This window comes from Gorilla gorilla, chromosome 7 (assembly GCF_029281585.2).
Source record: "Gorilla gorilla gorilla isolate KB3781 chromosome 7, NHGRI_mGorGor1-v2.1_pri, whole genome shotgun sequence".
In the NCBI taxonomy this organism is placed as follows: domain Eukaryota; kingdom Metazoa; phylum Chordata; class Mammalia; order Primates; family Hominidae; genus Gorilla; species Gorilla gorilla.
The window spans coordinates 96,754,373-96,773,456 of NC_073231.2; the positions used below are offsets into that span (position 1 = coordinate 96,754,373).

The 19,084-nt window shown below is 37.4% G+C and overlaps 1 protein-coding gene across 1 annotated transcript in view; it reads left to right on the forward strand.

Annotated features, from left to right (window-relative positions):
* NECAB1 (N-terminal EF-hand calcium binding protein 1) overlaps positions 1-19,084 on the forward strand; it is a 167,520-nt gene that overhangs the window by 91,360 nt on the left and 57,076 nt on the right. The gene's annotated exons all lie outside the window — the stretch shown is intronic.

Here is a 19,084-nt window from a genome sequence, read left to right on the forward strand (position 1 = left end):
GGCCATGTGACATGCCTTGCTTCTCCTTTGCCTTCCACCATGATTGAAAGCTCCCTGAGGCCTCCCCAGAAACAGAAGCCACTCTGCTTCCTGTATAGCCTGCAGAACTGTGAGCCAATTAAACCTCCTTTCTTTATAAATTACCCAGTGTCAGGTATTTCTTTATAGTAATGAGGGAACTGAATAATGTGCTAAGCATTACAGTATAGCCCAATGAGAAGCACAAGATAAGACATCTAATTCATGCTGGAGATGAGATGACACCTGAACACTTAGAGATAAAGGAAGTTGGTAGAGCTGGACAAAGGAGACTTAAACACAGGGAACAGCACGTGCAGAGGCTCTGAGTCAAGAGGGTCACAGGACACTCTAGGAAATGAAGCTGGACAGTAAGGATAAAGTACCAAAGAGTGGCATGATGTAAGATGAAACTGGAGTGCTAGGGAGGGCCCACATCTTTCATGATGTCAGCAAAGCTAAGGATTTAGGCCTGTATCCTAAGTGCAAATAAATCAGCAAATAATTTAAGCAGAAATAAAAACAAAAAACCTCATGCAGTCTTTCAAAAAGACCATGCAAGAATTAACTTGGGATTGGGGTGGATAATATAGAGGAATAGGATCAGAAAGATGAGTGAGTAGGCTAGTTCATTAGTCTGGGTGAGAAATGTTGATATTTGGAAAACAATAAAGACTCAACTGAATTTTGAAAAATAAAGTTCAGAAAGTCCCCTAAAACTTCAAGGAAAACAGAAAATATAAGAAAATTGGAGCACCAGCCTAGTGTATCCTATATCCAAATAACAAATTCCAAAAAGAGAGAGAGAAAAAAAAAATAAAGGAAAACAGGTAAAAGGTGGAATCAGAATACATTTTCTTTAGACCTCTTCAGGAATATTTGGAAACTGTATAATAACTTCATCCCTTGGAAACTTCTCTCCAGAAATGGCCATTAAAAAATTATCTGCTTTGTGTGTCTAGCTTCTTCTTGCTCTTCAAGTCTCAACTTAAATACCATGGCCTCAGAAAGGTCTTCTCTGACCACTCTATCTAAAAAAAAGAAAAGGTCATCTCAATTAGAGTAGCTCATCTGTTCCTTGCTGGCAATTTATCATAATCAGTGAGTAACTGTGCAATGTTTTCGTTGTTGTTTATTTGTTGTCTGTAAAGAGAGAGAAGGGCAGTGACTGTTTTTTGTTTTTTTAGGTTTTTTTTTGTTTTGTTTTTGGCTTACTGTGTTTACTCTGAACCTAGCATAGGACCTGACAATTAAAATCATACTCAAAAATTTATTGATGGATTAAACTAATTGATTGGTTAAATGAACACACATATAGCTCCAAAAGCTAAATACTTTTGCTCCTAAAAGAAAAATTGCTCCTAAGTTAATTTAAGAAGCTTCCAGATTGCCTCTAATACTAAGAAAAAAACAAGTTATATAATCTTCTTTATTTCCTCAGAAATATGCACTAAAATCATGTTGTTTTCCTTGTATTAAGACAATGAGATTTTGTGGGATTTAAATTGAGGTCAACCTGTTGTTTTGGTTTCTTAAGTTACAAAATCTTTTTCTTGGCACTGACCCTTAAAAATGCATGTGATTCATATTATACTGTTTAACCAAGAAAAACATATGTCTCTGATTTAAATTAAAAAGGAAAAAGAAAAAAAGAAATAGTCAAAATTAAAATTAGAAAAAGCCCCTTTGTGTAATAGCTCAAAGATGAGTAAAATGCAAGAGTTTTGACGTTTCTCAAGCCACTGTTGAATAGACATCTTCACACTGTCTAGCACATGGACCCTTCAGAATGAGAAATCTAGCATTTTTCTCTATATTTCTACCCAGATAAAAAGTCCTGTCTCAGTAGGAAGATCTGATTGTTCTAGGGTTTTATGAAAAATGAAATACAAGCCTTTTGTGATCTATCTTGACTGGCAGTACCTCTGTTTGCAGTGTCAGAGAATGGATAAAATGGGATTTAGCTGCCTACCTTAAACTCCAGGAGGTGACTCAGGACAGATACAATCTGTCATTATTTTCCCTCCTCCTCCTTCTCCCTTAACCCCAGCCTTTCGTCAGATCCTCAAGGGCTACATGGATTATTTTACTTTGCTTGTTATTCTGGAACAAAACACCATAGGTCAAATTCCAAATGGCCATTTGAAAGTCCCAGAGGTAACTAAAACCAGAACCCTCTGTCAGAATTTGGAATGTCTCACACACACACACACACAAAAATAGCTTTGTCAATTAGTTTTTCTTCTTTCTACAGGGTAGAGGTGATAAGCTAACTTGCAACATTAGTATGTGAAGTGCTTGTAATCTCAAAGCAAATGTAGAATTCTGATGCTATGGCTGAATTCATCATGTGCTATGTTATATAAACACAAATGGGATTCCCTGTTTATTAGTAGGGCTTAAAAGGAGATTATCATAAGCTAAAGTGAAGAATGGCATTCTTAAAATAATTATTTGGGGTTTGTTAGTTACTTTAATGAGTGCAGCTGTGAAATTTTCCAAAATTAAAATGTATATATATTTTTTCTTCTGACAGTTATTTTTCAAAGAAACACAGCCTACAATACATTTTCAATAATTTTAAGAAAAAAATAGACTTGAATCCTAGCACTGCCGGGCCTCTGCCTCTCTCTTACTCTCCTACATCTGTCTTCAGGATCTATGTTGATTTTAGCATCTACAGATCCCTTTATCTCAATCTTTTCATCTCTCCTCTATCTCTAGTTTTTTTATGTTGAGCATCTGGGCCTCCCAGGGCTCCATAGTCCTTTCACTAAAGATCACAATCATTTTATTTGAGTCTTACTATGAAAAAGATGAAATAGCAATAGGACACAGAATTTCTATTTGGGACAAACATCATTACTATAATTTTATGTAGGACTTATTATTAAAATTTTCCCTTGTTTTAGGCAAAATATCCAAGCTGAAATGATACCATATGTGGCATAGTAAAATACCCTTGTAGGCTTACAGAAGGCAAGCATTTTAATTATTCATTATAGTTTCATTGCAATCCTTTACGTATTCAATCCTTAAGTATTTAAAAATAAAATGAAAAAATTATTCTTGGACTTCAGAGCAACCACAAAAAATACTTTTTAAACCGTTTATTTGACATCTTCTTTCTTCCTTGAAATTATCTGTCAAAATGAGTTTGCTTAGGGAAGAGGAAGTAGAGACTAGAAGGATGGAAAACAGGAGAGAAGTGTCTTGAGGTTGCAAGTTTGGTTCAATAGGACAGAAGCCCTGAGTCAGGCCCAAGCCTTGGAATCCTCCATGCAGCCCTGGCCAGACTTCTGCCCAACACCTGGCAAAGGGGAACTCAATGCCTCTGGAAAGGTTGCTCAATGAAGTAAGGAGGAACATATTCTCTCATATCAGACCCTAGTTATCCTGAAGGCCTCTGCAGTACCTACTTCCTGGACAGAGAAACCTCCACCTCTAACTGGGTAAGGAGGAGATAGAACTGAGATGAGAGCCCTAACCCTTCTAATTCATGTGAGCATGACTTTGGGTATAATTTAAAGGTGATAAAATACCACTTTGAGGTTATTGATAGAGTTCACACAGTGGTGTAGATGATTAGTTCAGGCAAAGATCATCAACAAGGTGGTGGCTAAGGTGGATATGCTAGGAGGATGGAGGACAGAGTACATAGTAATGTCTGGGCAGGCTCAAGACTTGCACTGGCACCTACCTGGCAACCATGTCACTGGTTCTTTCTAGCCATTGCTGCAGCCCCACCAGACTTGGTGACTGATCTGACTTCTCCGAGCCAAGTTGCCAGATGATGCCTAATGACTCTTCTTTCCTGCCGGACTAGGGCTTCCGTGGCTATGACCAAAAAGAGAATGAGGAATAGCTGTCAATGCCAACTAGCATTCATATAGCACCTTGGAGTTTTCAACATGTTTTCATATACAGTATTTCAGTTACTCTTCATCACATCTTAGTAAGGAATGTTTGGCAAAAGGTAATATACACATTTCAAAAATGAGGAAACTGAGTCACAATGTGACTAGTTGATTTATCAATATCCTAAAGATAATGAGATTTAAACCAAGTGATTCTCATTTAATTTTTTTTTATTTAAGGTTTATGTGGTTCCATATGAACATACTATAAATATGCAGCTGTAGATTCTATCATGACACAAAACATTTCTGGTATTAGGTACCTTTGGTCTTTGAAACAATCAAAGTCTTTAGAGTTCAGCTGTGGCTCAGCAAAGGCATAAAGATTTTTAGCTTCTCTGTTAAAAATATTTTCAGTTTTGTTTTTGACAAATGAATAAGTAGGTGTCCAGAGCTCACTGTAATATGTGAAGAAAATATGAAAGAAATTATAGACAGAAGCAGATGATAATTAAATGCTGAAATCATAATTAAATCCTGAAATCAAAAGATGAAGGTGCATAAGCAAAGTTCTAGGCAAGGAAGTTCATATTTTTTATTATAGTTTGTTGTCATTAGAGAAATGAAATTTAATTAGAAAATAAGAGAAGTTACATACCCATGTCAAACAATGGATATTTAGCTTTTTACTTACTGAATGAAATATATCCAAAGGAAAGGCTACTGTACTTGAGAGAAGTAAGCAAAAATATTGGTCTTCTGGGCTCTGGATGAATTTATAAAGGAAAGCATTCCAATAGGAGTCCTACTGATTTTTTTTTTCAAATAGGTAACTGTACTATTTCTTGATTGACACTTAAAATGCCATGTTTACTATTTGCTAAATACTTATAATGTACTCAGTTTTGTGTCAGAGCTCATTATTCTGTTCCCGTGGTAAACTGTCTTTTCTAGTATTAAGTATTATTAACACGTTATCTTAATTCTTGTATACTTAGATATATTTGAAAATGTAAAAGTGCAGGTCTTCTCTGTTCTCTCTCTCTCTTTTGTTTTTGTTTTTTGTATGTTTGTTTGTTTTGTTTTTTTGGTGGAGACAGGGTTTCACTGTGTTGCCCAGGCTGGTTTCAAACTCCTGAGCTCAGGTGATCCATCCACTTTAGCCTTCCAAAATGCTGGGATTACAGGTGAGAGCCACAGCACCTGGCCTGATTGTTCTTCTTTAGCAGAGATTTTTGCCCTTAGTTTGCCATGTTTGCATAAGTTTTATAATTGTTTTTTTCAATTCTGGGAAAAACTTTTATTGGAATTTGCATTAAATTTATAAAGTAATTTTGAGAGAATTGTCATCTTGGTAATATTTTTCCTTCCCATGCAGGCACAAATATATTTTTTCATTTATTCAAGCTTATTTTTATGTCTCATTAAATATTTTTGTGATACCTCATATAGGTTCAAAACATTTCTTGTTAAATCAGTTCATATATATTTTATATTTTTGTTGTTTTACAAATGGCCACCCTCTCTAACTTCCTAACATAATGTTGGTGATTTATTGGAAAATGATTAATTTTTGTATACACATTTGGTAACTAGATTAGCTACCATCTTGAGTAGCTGTTCTGTCCATGACATGCCATTTATCATCCTTTACTGATATTACAGCTTGAACATCGAGAGCCTCTGCACTGTAAGAAACAACCCACCTAATCTCTCTTTTAGGGAAGTTGACCAATCTGTATATAGTCTTTAATGCCCTGACTATCTTCTCCCATTTTTTTTATCTGAACTTTGAAGCTATACTTTACACCTACTGTTGTTACATAAGATTTCAAATTCTACTTTATTACCACAAGGCAGTAATAAACTATGACTTACACTTTAGAATTTGTGTCTGAAGGGAACAAGATCATTTTCCACAAAACCAAACATAGTTTTAAAAAAGCTTGAGTGGCAAAATTCCATAAATACAAACATGTAAAACATTAGCCTATTCTTACGTATTTTTAACAGAAAAGACACAAACAAGTAAGTAAATGTATTTAATTAATTGGCAGTACATTGATATAGACCAGAAATAAACTTGATGTTCAGAAAAGGGAGAGGTCAGTGCTCACTGAGTAATCAGATAAAACATCAGGGAGAAGGTGAGACTCAAATGAGTCTCAAAGAATGGGCAATTTTAATAAAGGAAAAAGAGAAGAGAAGAACCTGCAGATAATGACCCTACTTTGACTTTTTAAGGAGGCAGCTATGAAGCCTAGTTCCATCAGAGGCCCTCTTTCATGTCCAGAAGAGGCTGTGGTTTACAGATGGAGAGGTCAGGTCATGCTGACTGCAGTTGGTATTTCACCTTATTTACAGTTTCTCGAATGAATGTATAAATAGCAAACTGCGATCTTGCAAATAATCTTGAATCAAGGGGACTTAAAAAAAATACTTAACAGATTGCTAGAGCTGTGGTAGGTAGAAGCTCCAGGTCAACTGCTGGTGTACCCCAAAGCCACAGAGGTCCCTATTAGTAATCATTTTTTTCATGATTGTTTTCTATTTTCAGACAGTCCTACCAATCCTTCCTCCCCATCCCAACCAGAAATAAGATATAGTGATAAATTATTTTTATTTTGTTTCACGTACCTATAATTTCAAATAGCCATTTTTTTCCTTTGTAGGGATTTTCTTTTATTTATCTTACTTAGATTGCTAGCGGGAACATTTATATTCCTAATAGAAAGTGGGAGTTAATTTTCTGCCTAATGAAAGGACGAGTACAAAGTACACTGTTCTATTTAAAAAGAAAAGCTGTTTTACTTTGCCCAAAAATATAGTTCTGAACTACAGTTGCCTGAGTGAACATACAGCCCCATTTCTGAAGAACTGAACTTTGAAATTCTAAAAGCTAGATAAGGGAGAGAAGTTAATCCAGACATTCATGAGGGATAAACAGCACAGTATGTGATTCCTTCTGTCACGAGAATTAAATTTGATATGACTCATTTCTTTTGCCTGAAGTGGAAAAGTGCAGAGGGAGAGATTAAAAATTGGTCTGTGTTGTGTTTCTCAGATCTGATAGGCATCAGTTATTATCATGTTGAAGTTGTTTCCCATTTTTATTTACAAAAAAGAAATACTAAATATTGCAAACCAGAAATACTAAATGTTATTTGAGAATTAATTAGTTTTGGCAAAGTCCTTATTTTCAAAATAAGTACATCCAAAAGAATGTACTTTCAAAAAGAAAATGAATATGTGCAAAAAAAAGCTATTATAGGTGCTTCCCCTTGGCTGCAGGACAAGAGAGCTCAGGGCCACATGGTATTGTGTGACATCTGTTTGGAATGATTTATCCCGTGACCTGTCAGTTGTGTAATAACACATGGAATGTAGTTCTAACAGCCGTGCAGGGTTATTGAATTGACTGAGATCTCTGGGAAACTTTCCTACAATTTCTTTGGATTTCAGTTTGAATTTCTGTTATGGATCATACTCACTTTTTAGGACTACCAATTATTCCACAAGCAGCCTAGTTTCTGACAGTATGGGAAGGAGATGTTTTCATCAGTTGTACATGCAGGTTTCAGAATACTGGCTGTGTATTATTACTCTGTAAGACTGAATGTCTATCTGGGAGACCACTTAGCTTTATTTTATGAACCAAAATAATAATAATAATAATGTAACAACATAGCTAACATCTATGGAGCCATTACCAGTTTCCAGGTACAATCCTAAGTACTTTTATTTTAGTAATGTATTTTATCCTAATCTTCTTGGGGTAGATTCAGTGATTATCGCTGTAAGTGTAATAGGAAACGAAGACAAAAAATGTCAGCTAACTCCCTCAAGGTCACACAGCTGAGATGTGGATAGCGATCTTAAGTTGATCCCTATGAATTGCTTTCTGGTCCTCCTTGGCATGAAGCTATTATAGTTTCTAGTCAATTTCTTGAGAAGATGACAAAAATTATGGCTGAGAAGACAGAAAATATATTGAAGGATTTGTTAGTTGTAATCGTTATCTACTGTGGAAGTTTCTGTGGGTCGGGAATCCAAGGGTGGCTTAAGTGGGTGATTCCTATTCAGAGCTTATCATGAGATTGTAGTCATTTTAAGGTCCTTGAGGAGTTGCTTTTGAGCTCACTCACATGGCTGCTGACACATTCCAAGGAAATAGAGTCAGCTATGTGGCTTCCATTTGTCACCACATGGGCCTCTCCACAGGGCTGCTCCTATGATATAGTAGCTGGCTTTCTCTAAAGAAGTGATTGTAAACAGAGAGATGGGCTGGGCGTGGTGGCTCACGCCTGTAATCCCAGCACTTTGGGAGGCCCAAGCGGGCGGATCACTTCTGCCATATTCTATTCACTAGAAGTAAGTCAATAAGTCCAGCCCACACTCAGTGGGAGTGGAATTAAACTCCACTTGTGTGTATATATCTTTAAAACTACCATAGTGGTCAACTTTTAACTTTGTGTGTGTGAGTGTGTGTGTGTGTGTGTGTGTGTGTGTGTGTGTGTATGTGTGGTGGAGTGGTGGAAGAAAATCTTTATCTGTTTTTTCCCTCCATTTATATCTACCCCATTAAAAGAAATCAAATTGACTTTTGAAACTCTGACATACATGCCTATCCCTTATATTAGTTGAATGCTTCTAATATGGTTTGGCTCTGCCCTCACCCAAAATCTCACTTTGAATTGTAATCCCTACAATCCCCATAATCCCCTTGTGTCAAGGATGGGACCAGGTGGAGGTAATGGGATCATAGGGACTGTTTCCCCCATGCTGTTCTCGTGATAGTGAATGTGTCTCACGAGATCTGATGGTTTTATAAGCGTCTGGCATTTCCCCTTCTTGCACTCCATCCTGCCACCCTGTGAAGAAGGTGCCTGATTGTCCTTTGCCTTCTGCCATGATTGTAAGTTTCCTGAGGCCTCCCCAGCAATGTGGAACTGTGAGTCAATTAAATGTCTTTTCTTTATAAATGACCTAATCTTGGGTATTTCTTCATAGCAATGTGAGAACAGACTAATACAGTAAAAATTCTGAAAGATAATGAGAATCAATTATGTTTTATCTTTAGAACTAAGCCACATATACAAATGTATATATAATGAATATATATCAATAGAGCCAAAACATATATAACAAGATGAAAAATACATTTTCCTGAGTTTGAGTTAATATTAAATATGGTCACTCTAAAACAAGATTTTAAAGAAGTATTTTTAAACTATCAGCTTTCAAACAAAGAGGGTTCCAGATTTTAATGTCTGAAAATCCATGTCCCTGAAAAACAACTCAGTTTATTCACGGGTTCAGCAGAAATTCCATTCTAGGAAATGAAAGGAATCTAAGTTTTGCAACACAATGCCCTCAAGAGTCTCACCATAAAGCAAAATGGGTAATTTAGGACTATCTGCCATCCAAAACTTTAAGTAGATTTCATAAGAAAGGTTTAAACAACATGTGGTAAGACTAATAAATAGGAAAGCATCACTTTGTCCAGTAAATCTGGAAAGTTATCATGGAGTAAACAGTATTGAAGATAAACTTCAAAGAGTGGAAGGTTTATGGCCGAAGATTGCTGGGAAATAATGAGAATGAAAGTCACTTCAAGGAGAAGAAGTAATAGAAACAAAAGTGTGAGAAACACAATGCATTTTCATAGAAATTTGGGGAATACAGAGTGTTTGAAGCATTAAGCAATTTTGGACATTGTGAGTGTCCAGGCTGACAGGCAAATTGGCTGAGAAATTTAGCATTTAATCATTAAGTAGCAGAGGTATATTGGAAGTTTTTGAATAATGGAAATAAAGAAAGTTGGTCACATGAGGGTCAGTTAGGAAAGCTTTACTTCTCTCATATCTACTTATTTGTTTCCCAAGTGTCACCTCTAAAATGAGGATAATGTTTAGTCATAATATTGATCTTTATTGCTTATTTGTGAGTTTCCTACTTACATAATATGTAGCTATTCTACATATTATGCCATTTTGTGTATATTTATATATATTCTAGGTATTTCTATGAATTCTAGAGGGTTTTTCACAATTTTCAACAAATATTACCTATTCCCATATATAAAAAAATGTAATAGAACCAAGAATTTTTCTCATTTTAAAAAATGTCATTCTTGATCTGATTCTTTTTTTGGTTGTTGACAGTCACAGAAGGAATTAAGAAAGACAAAGTTTAGGTTATTAGTACTGAATGCTGTCCTAGTCAAGATTTTTTTTCTTTTTTTTTTTTTTAGATAGGCGTTCACTCCTGTTGCGCAGGCTGGAGTGCAGTGGTGGGATCTCAGCTCATTGCAACCTCCACCTCCCAGGTTCAAGCGATTCTCCTGCCTCAGCCTCCCAAGTAGCTGGGACCAAAGGAACACACCACTGTGCCTGGCTAATTTTTGTATTTTTAGTAGAGACAGGGTTTCACCATATTGCCCAGGCTGGTCTCGAACTTCTGGGCTCAAGCAATCCAGCTGCCTTGGCCTCCCACATTGCTAGGATTACAGGCATGAGCCACCACACCCAGCCTCAAGTATACTTTTATACTTGATAAAGTTTTATGTTTATCCAAACATAGCAGCTAAAGGCCAAGAAGTTTTGGTTTATAATGACAGGCAAAATGGCAATTATGCAAAATGTTCAGAAAATATTTGTAAGGATTTTTCCTGGTTTTCTCAGGAGCATCAGAAGACATAGCTTATCACTCTCTTCCTTACATGGTCATGTAGTTTTTCTATATTACTTTGAATATCAGCATTTCAATGAAATAAAATTGAGGTGGGTGAGGGGTTAATGCATAGGTTTTTTCTCTATTGTGGGAGAGAAATGTGCCTTGATTTTCTTCATCGTTCAGTCCAATATGAGCATTAATAGCTATCTAACTATAATAAACATTGATAGCATCATAATTTCCATTTTCATAAAAAACATTGGCTAAGTATCACATCTATCAAATTTTCTTTGTAACATACAATATTTAAAATGATGTTTTAACAGTAAATAAATATTTTAAATGAAAAAGAAATGACCTATGTGATTATTAACCCCCGCAAAAGGTGATTGTCATATTTGTACCCCCTTTAGATCTTTGTTGCCTTGTGCTCTTTGCTTTATCCTCTACGATCAAGTCAGTCACCTACTCCTAATGATTTTGTCCTTAATGTTGGTCACGTCCATCTTCTTCCCTCGCAACCCACTGTCTGGGCCACATGAGGGAGAGCCTCCTTGACTCACACAGGGATTCCTTGTCACAGCACCAAAGTCATTATTTTTCATCCAGTGTTGTCTACAGACCATGCTCCATCCTGCTGGATGAGACATCTTTCCAAAAAATAAGACTGTCCCTCACCTCCTTAAAACCTTACATTGACTCCTCATTGACCTCAGGACAAAGTCTAGACTCTTTGCCCAGAGCACACAGGCCCACCCAAATCTGAGCCTTCCCTGCTCATCTGGTACCCTCCCCATCTCTCTAGTTCCACCTCGTGCCAGTCCTTACCAGATGATTTTCTCTCCAGCTATGCTCAGCCATTTGCACTTCTCTGAGTTCCCCACCATCTCCGTCTCCCAACTGGATCTTGCCATATAGTGGTCCTTCCTTGTGGATGACATCACTCTGCCCTCCCTAGGTCCTTCCTCAGGGCTTCTCCATTTACCTACTTGCTCTTCATCTGGCTGGTCCTCTAATATCCCTGGTGATACTACGGGACTTAGCTTAACTGTCCCTTCCCCTAGGAATCCTTTCTTGATCCTCCAAGCGGGGTGTCGGTGGGGGTAGAGGGGAGATTAGGTGTTTTCAAACTGCCTCTTGCACATCCCCATGGTAGCTCCTTTTACTTTTTACTTGTCTGTCATCCCAACTGTCTTGAAGTGTCTTCTCTCTCACTGTATCACCGACAACTACTAGTTAAGGCACTCAGTTAATTTTTAAAAATATATATCGGCTCCCAGGGGAGCTGCGGATGTGCTGAAGATCACTGATGATCATGAATCAATCACCCGGAAAGGAAGAGGGACTTGGCGACCACAATCCAATTCTGGACAGATGGACAGCCCAGATGGGTGTCCCTTCCAAGGGACTAGGGAGAACGTGAAAAGGGAGCAGATTTCTAGAATACACATCCCCAGACTGTTTCTAAAATTTGGAATGATTGCTTGTCCAGAGCAACACAATACTCTTTCTGAACTCACCAACTCATGCGGTGAAAACTGTATATCTCCATCCTGCCTGAATTCCAGCAGTGCAGGAGGCAATCAGGGCCCCCTGCAACGGGCCAGATGGATTTTATGGCTAGCTGGGGAGGTCTGGGGAAAAGAAAGGGATTAGCAGTTTTAATCCTAGTGCTCATACAGTTTTGCATTTTGTAAAGAATGCTATTTTTTTTAAATTATAGTCAACATCAACTATTCTCGTGGTTGGATTTTTTTCTTCAGTTCATTATGTTGAATTTCCCTTTTAAATGATTTTGCCTATGACACATCTTTAGTTCATGATCTGCTCTGACATTTTGAGAGCTGTAACCAAGATTATAATGTGGCAGGACATGATAGGCATAGGTGAGTAATATTTTTAGAATTTCTTACAAACAGAGGCTGATTTTCATGCTGATAACCTAAAAAGCAAGGAGGAGAAATAGATACATGTAGCATAAATATCATATAAAGTGGACAAATAACATATTTAATTGTATATTTGTAACAGTTCCAGACACATTTTTTCTCACATAAATATTTTTAATAATGGTTATGCTAAACAGAGACCAATTCTTCCTTAATATATAAGGAAATACATGATATTAGAAGAATAAAACTATTTTCACTTCCTTGTTAATTCTGCCTTTGAGTTCTGCATAGGTCGTTTATATACATTAAAATATGGAAAACTACCTCTCACTCCCCAAACTATACAAATCAGAATATGTGGGATAAATGGAGAGATGTCTCCAGAAATAACAATTTCATACTTAGGAAAAACTTGATATGATTCCTAGCTCTGCTACTTGCTAGCATATGCCCAAGTTAATCTTTTTGCCTTCATTTCTTTCATTGTCAGATGTTGGGAGGATAAAATGGTATAATGCATGTAGGGGGTCTAGTACTGCAAGTGGCCCGTAATAGGCACAATATAGGCATAATAGTCATGGGACTAGTTATCTTTTTACTTCCAAGGTCATTCTCAAGTTTCATACTTTGTTATTGGAAACAATTGCTAAACATGTGGCTTGGTGCTTTATATGGATATGATGGATTCTTTCTTACAACAACAACCAAAATATTTTATTTCTATAAGGTAGAGGGGAGAATTCAACAGAGCAGCTAACTAATAATCTAAGTAAAAATTTGGAATGTTGACCCTTCAGAGAAAATTTTAACTTTAAGTCAGAATTTTACATCCTGATTTTTTTAGATAAACAGATAATAAGTGTAAGTGCTTCATGAGACTTCCCTTCATTTTAAGGATATACATTTCAGCTGATCTATGACAACCAAATCAATAGTTTAATGAAGCACAGGGGCTTGCTTCTGGGAGAACTTCAGTCTGGTGAATGCATAGAGATGCATGTATTTCCCTGAGTGATTGACTAAGCTGCTGCTTATGGGAACAGACACATATGATTGCATAGAGGCACAAATGTCTGTTAACAAAATTATCAAAACTAAACAGAAATTAATTCATAAAAATATAAAGGAACAACTAAAAGGGAAGCACAGCACCTAGTCAGCCATCTCCTTGTTAATATGATGAAAACAGATCATCTGCAGTGACAGAACATATACTCCTACAACACTCTTGGAAGCACAAAGGAGGTATGTGAGACCTAGCTACCAAAACTATAAATAACTCCAGGAGCAGAACTCAGTGTCTCTGAATCCCAGAGAAAGAAAACAGAAAAAGTAGTCTCAACACTGAGGAAGCATAGGAATCTTTTGAAAAGCAAAAAAGAAACAAACCAAAGGCATGTATGTACAGAGCAGGTGCCACCTCAAATCCAGTTTAATAGACACAAAAAGCACCTACTGAGTTCAGAGTGTTGCCATGTGCTAGTAGTCAAAAGGAATATAATAGGAAACAAAAATTAGCCTTTGCTCTCCAATCAAATAATATAACAGCATTTTCTACTGTCTTGATCATTTTGTTGCAGGTTTATTTTTCAGCTGATAGAAAAAGTGATTATGTATTTGATAAAGAGAAACAGATTAGGAAATTCTGTGAAGCCCCCTTCCTTGCCCCATGAAGTTAAATGAAAATTAGTCAGATTTGGGGCCTCTTTTCTAAGAGAGGAGTGCTGAGTGGAATTGACCTGGGGCCATAGAAGAAATATTCCATAGAGAAGTATTCTGTACAATAGATCTGTGGCAGTAGCTGAAAGGGACTGTTTTCCTTCCTTTAATTGTAACTTTCTACTCCCTTTTATGTTTTCTCATGTAAATCAGAGGCACAATTAAAGCTCAATGAGCTGATGTCAGTAGGAGAATAATTTTTTCAAGTTACTCATTTTAGACCAAGTTTTGTGCAAAGTCTGTATTTTATGCAGCCTAAGAGACATTCTGCAGATGAGTCTTAAGAATTTACCTCACACCCGTAATAGGTATACTTATTCTTGTCGGGTGCTGTGTCATACCATGCATCCGTAAGTTGATGCAGAGGCTCATAAAAACGGCACTTACTAAAACCTCCCTTAGCTATCCTCCACCTTATCCAGAGAAGCTTCTTCTTTTGGAAAATCAAGCAAAACAACTAAGCTAAGACATGTTTAAAAAGTTTGAAAAGAAAGCTGTAAGGAAATACAAGAGGAAGAGTTGTTAGGTATGAGTTCTAAATTTCTTTTCAAAGAATTAATATGTCGGCCGGGCGAGGTGGTCCACGCCTGTAATCCCAGCACTTTGGGAGGCCGAGGTGGGCAGATCACAAGGTCAGGAGATTGAGACCATCCTGGCTAACATGGTGAAACCCCGTCTCTACTAAAAATACAAAAAAATTAGCTGGGCGTCGTGGCGGGTGCCTGTAGTCCCAGCTACTCATGAGGCTGAGGCAGAAGAATGGCGGGAACCTGGGAGGCGGAGCTTGCAGTGAGCTGAGATGGCGCCACTGCACTCCAGCCTGGGCGACAGAGCGAGACTCCGTCTCAAAAAAAAACAAAAACAAAAACAAACTAATATGTCAGTATGTTCAATTCTCTGCCTTCTACTTTTAAACTTAACTTCCTTGTAAAGCAATCTTTTTCGATTATCTACTCCACCCTGACTCATCCTGATTACCTACTCCACCCTGACTCATTCCGATTACCTACTCCACTCTAACTCATTCGGATCACCTGCTCCGCCCTAACTCATTCTGATTACCTGCTACCTGCTCTGCCCTGACTCCCGCCAAAGCACTCACCACTTCATTCTCTTTAAATTAGCCAATCAGAATTAGTTTAGCCTGTGAGGTCTAACCCTAGCCAATAGGGGAAGGACACAGCAGCAGGGGCGATGTGCGTCAGGGATAAGAACCCCTTGCCCTCCCTTCTCCAAGTGTGCACTCCATTGTTCCTTCTATATACAAGTACCTTGCTTTGCTGAGAAAAAGAAAATTTAAAAAATAATAATTAAAAAAAGAATTTAGCAGGTAGAAAGCAGCAATAAAATTTTCTTCTTCAATTACAAGCCAAATTATTGGCAACTCTTCCTCTTCTGTTCCCACAATCCTTAAGAGGATCCTTTGAGGGGCACAGATTTACTATAGGTCCACCACTTATCTGCGATTCCAAAATCCAAAAGCTTCTGAAAATGGAATGTTTTGGTTTTGTTGTTGTTGTTTGGTAAACTTAGCACCAAAGTCCATTTGGTAGCAAAATCTATTTTAATATTAAGAATTTTGCTGCAAAACTGCCAATATGGTCATTACAGGGTACTGCTCTAGGTCCTGCTGTGGGTATTATATAATTACATGACATATGCTAGGTATTACCTCTCTAGACCCTGAAAAATTCTGAACTTTGAAACGTATCTGGCTTAATGGTTTCAATAAAAAATTAAGATGGCTATGTCATCATATATGTTATGGAAATGGATGTTCTAATTATTTTTTCAGACTCAGATTGCATGCTTCAGCAATGCTGAAATGTAATACTATCTTATGTTTAAAAAACAAAGTAAAACAAAAAACTATCAATTCTTTGAAAAGTTTATTGCATTTCAAAGAGCAGTCAAATAATATGCATAGACAAGTGAAAATTGACCCCCAGTGGTCTGGGGAAAATGTAAATGAATTTATTAACGTTTCAAAAATGACACTTTGGGAGATTCAACTGATAATGCTTGTGGCAAGTGTATTGGCGTGAAATAAATGAAGAATGCCTTCATTTGTAGGCTTAATTTACTAAGAGAAATCAGGACTTACCTCCTGTAAGTCACTGTTGGCAGATGATTTAAATGGCTGTGAGAGTAATCATTTGATTTAAAGAATAATTCCTTTTTATGTTTTACTATTGCTACAGAATAAGATTATCATCTCTTTATAAGCTTTTTATCCTCTGTCATTTTCTGTAGTAGTTTTCCTACTTATAGCCTGTATCTTCTTTGGAGGTAATATGACCTCAAATTTGTTCCTTGCATATAGAACATCTCTGTAATCAAATTACAGTTAAGAAAAGCCCATGATTACACACCTCACTATCAGGCTGCATTTTGAGTGATAGTGGAAAAAAGAACTACCAAGCCTGGCTGCTCCCATGAGAATAAGTTTAGATAGGAAGGAAGTCAAGGCTCACCCCAATGCTCTCTCTCGAGCCTCACCTCCCCTCTTCCATCACTACCACCACTCAGTGCCCCAAATCCAAATTTAAAATATAGCCTTGTCTTTAGACTTAGAGTAGCACAACTTTTGTATTTAAATCAATATTGTCCCATTTCACTGAGATTAGACATCATATTAACCATCTGGGAATTTGTAAAACCACAGGACCCTAAAAAATTAACACATTTGATATTTGGGGCCACCTAGAACTGACAGTCTCCAGAAGGCCTAAAACTTCAACAGAAGTAGCAGCTCCAAGTGAGTCTGAAGCCTAGTTGCTGCTTGATCTGTGCTTCCTATTCCAATACCCCTGTCTTCTTCTCTTGCCTGGCTCATTGCATCTTCTATAATGCCCAGTATCTCATACCCATCTGTCCTTTTCACACCTAATTCAGTGTTTATTGAGAAAGAGATAGCTACTATTTATTGAGCATAATACATGTTGACCACAGTGCATACATTATCTCAATTAGTCTTTTAGCCCAACTGCACTGAGTCACTCTCACAATCAGGCACCTGGTACATGGTAGGTACACAATCTACTTTCCTCAGCTCTCTCTTCACCTTCCTAATAGTTCATTTGTCTCATCCCAACTGAGATTCGTTCATGTGGCACAAGTATTTATGGAATACTGTGTCTGCTCAAATCCTCTAGAAACAGAAGCCAAGTGCAAGAGATGTGTTGGGAGAAATGCCCTTGGAAGGTAAAGAGGAGAGGGAACAAGAGCAGTGGGAAGATCCTTCAGGCTGCCCTGCAGGTCTGGCACCTGTGAAAAGAGGAAGAAATGGAAGTTGGGCTGGCAGAGAGCCTCTGACAAAGTTTTGGCTATGCCAATGGGACGCCCAAGGGCAAAGACTGCTCATAAGAGGAGTCCCCCCAGACTGACACCATCCTTAGTCCTTGGCAAGGAATACTGGAGAGGATGTGGCTTCAGCATGAACACTGCTGATCCCCAAGGTGTGGCAGCTGGAGATGGGTAGTTAAGCATACTTAAAACAGTTTCTCTCTGTGGTACCTCGGTGACTGCCATAGTGTATACCAGGATGTGATTTGAGGAACATGGGCAAAAATTCAAGAATCTGTGAAAATTCAGCTTTAAAGATCCACTTCTCTTACTCTCAAAGGTTTTTCAGTCTTTAAGAGTCTAGTCTTTACAAGTTTTTAAAAGTAAATATCCCTGGGAATAGAAAGATCTAAAGTCCTAGTTACTGAATAACTTAGCAGAGGGTAGTTAAAAGCTCACTAAAAGTAAAGAGATGGGACCCAAAACTTATTTGAGCTGGAGCAAGTTTAGAAACTCTGGAACAGAGAGATGTGCAGAAAGAAATAGTGATGAACCAAGAACCAATTCCCTAGGTTTAGCTCTGCCATAGTTTAAAATATGTTGATGCTCAAATCTTGTCCCTCATGTATGTGATATTGTACAGTACATTTGATTTTTGTATGTGTTTTTTATACCTTTGATTCAGAAAGGTTTACAATGCTTCCTTCTTTGTCATAAGAAACTCATAATTCAGGTGGGTGCTTGTTTCTTATACCAGCATGAAGCTAAACATAATAGTTTGAAACTATTGAAAATATTGAAACAGAAAATTCTATTTTCAATAGAATATTGAAAATAATATATTATTTTCAGAATATTCTGGGACCTTAACTGCACAGTATGTAGGAAGAAAGGAAACATTCCTTCCTCCCTACAGTCTGATATACTAGTGAGAATAATAAGCCTTACTAAACCAACAATGAGCACTCAATGGGGAGCCTTGAAGAGTACCTTAGTGTTTAATACGGTGCTGTAAAGGCATGAACCTTTCCCCTGCCTTTCTCTATGAGTAAACTTAGTGTTGCTGCATTTTCCTTATTAGAATTATTTTCATTTCATTAGTAAAATACGCAGTTGCTCGGGAGTAGAGCAACTGACCTTAGTCTTTATATACCAATATGGGATGATTCAAGGGTCATGTGAAATGTCAAGCTACACACAACAGAACAAGCATAATTCTGTGTACTCTGAATCTTCCCACATTGATCACTTTTAAGGCCAGAAAGTAACAACAGAAGGGTAGAGTAGGCATGACAGAATTGCTTCACCAATGGAACAAGGAGGAAAAATGGTTCTTTTCTTCTTCAACTCTAGATGAACCAGTGAACACAGACTTAGCCAGTTCCAGGATGGAAACTGGGCCCCATGTTCTCATTTCATATATTTGAGAAAACAAACACAAAGGGGTTAATAGACTTGCCTAAAATCATAGTATGAGTCAATGGCAAAGCCCATAACCCAGTGTAGAATCTTATCCTCTATAAGGGTACGAAAAGTATTATTCAGGATTGGGTAGAATTAGTTCTTTCCCTTCCAATCACTAAACTGTTAACACAATGCCTCTTGGGAGCATAATTAAGACTATCACTGTAACCTTCC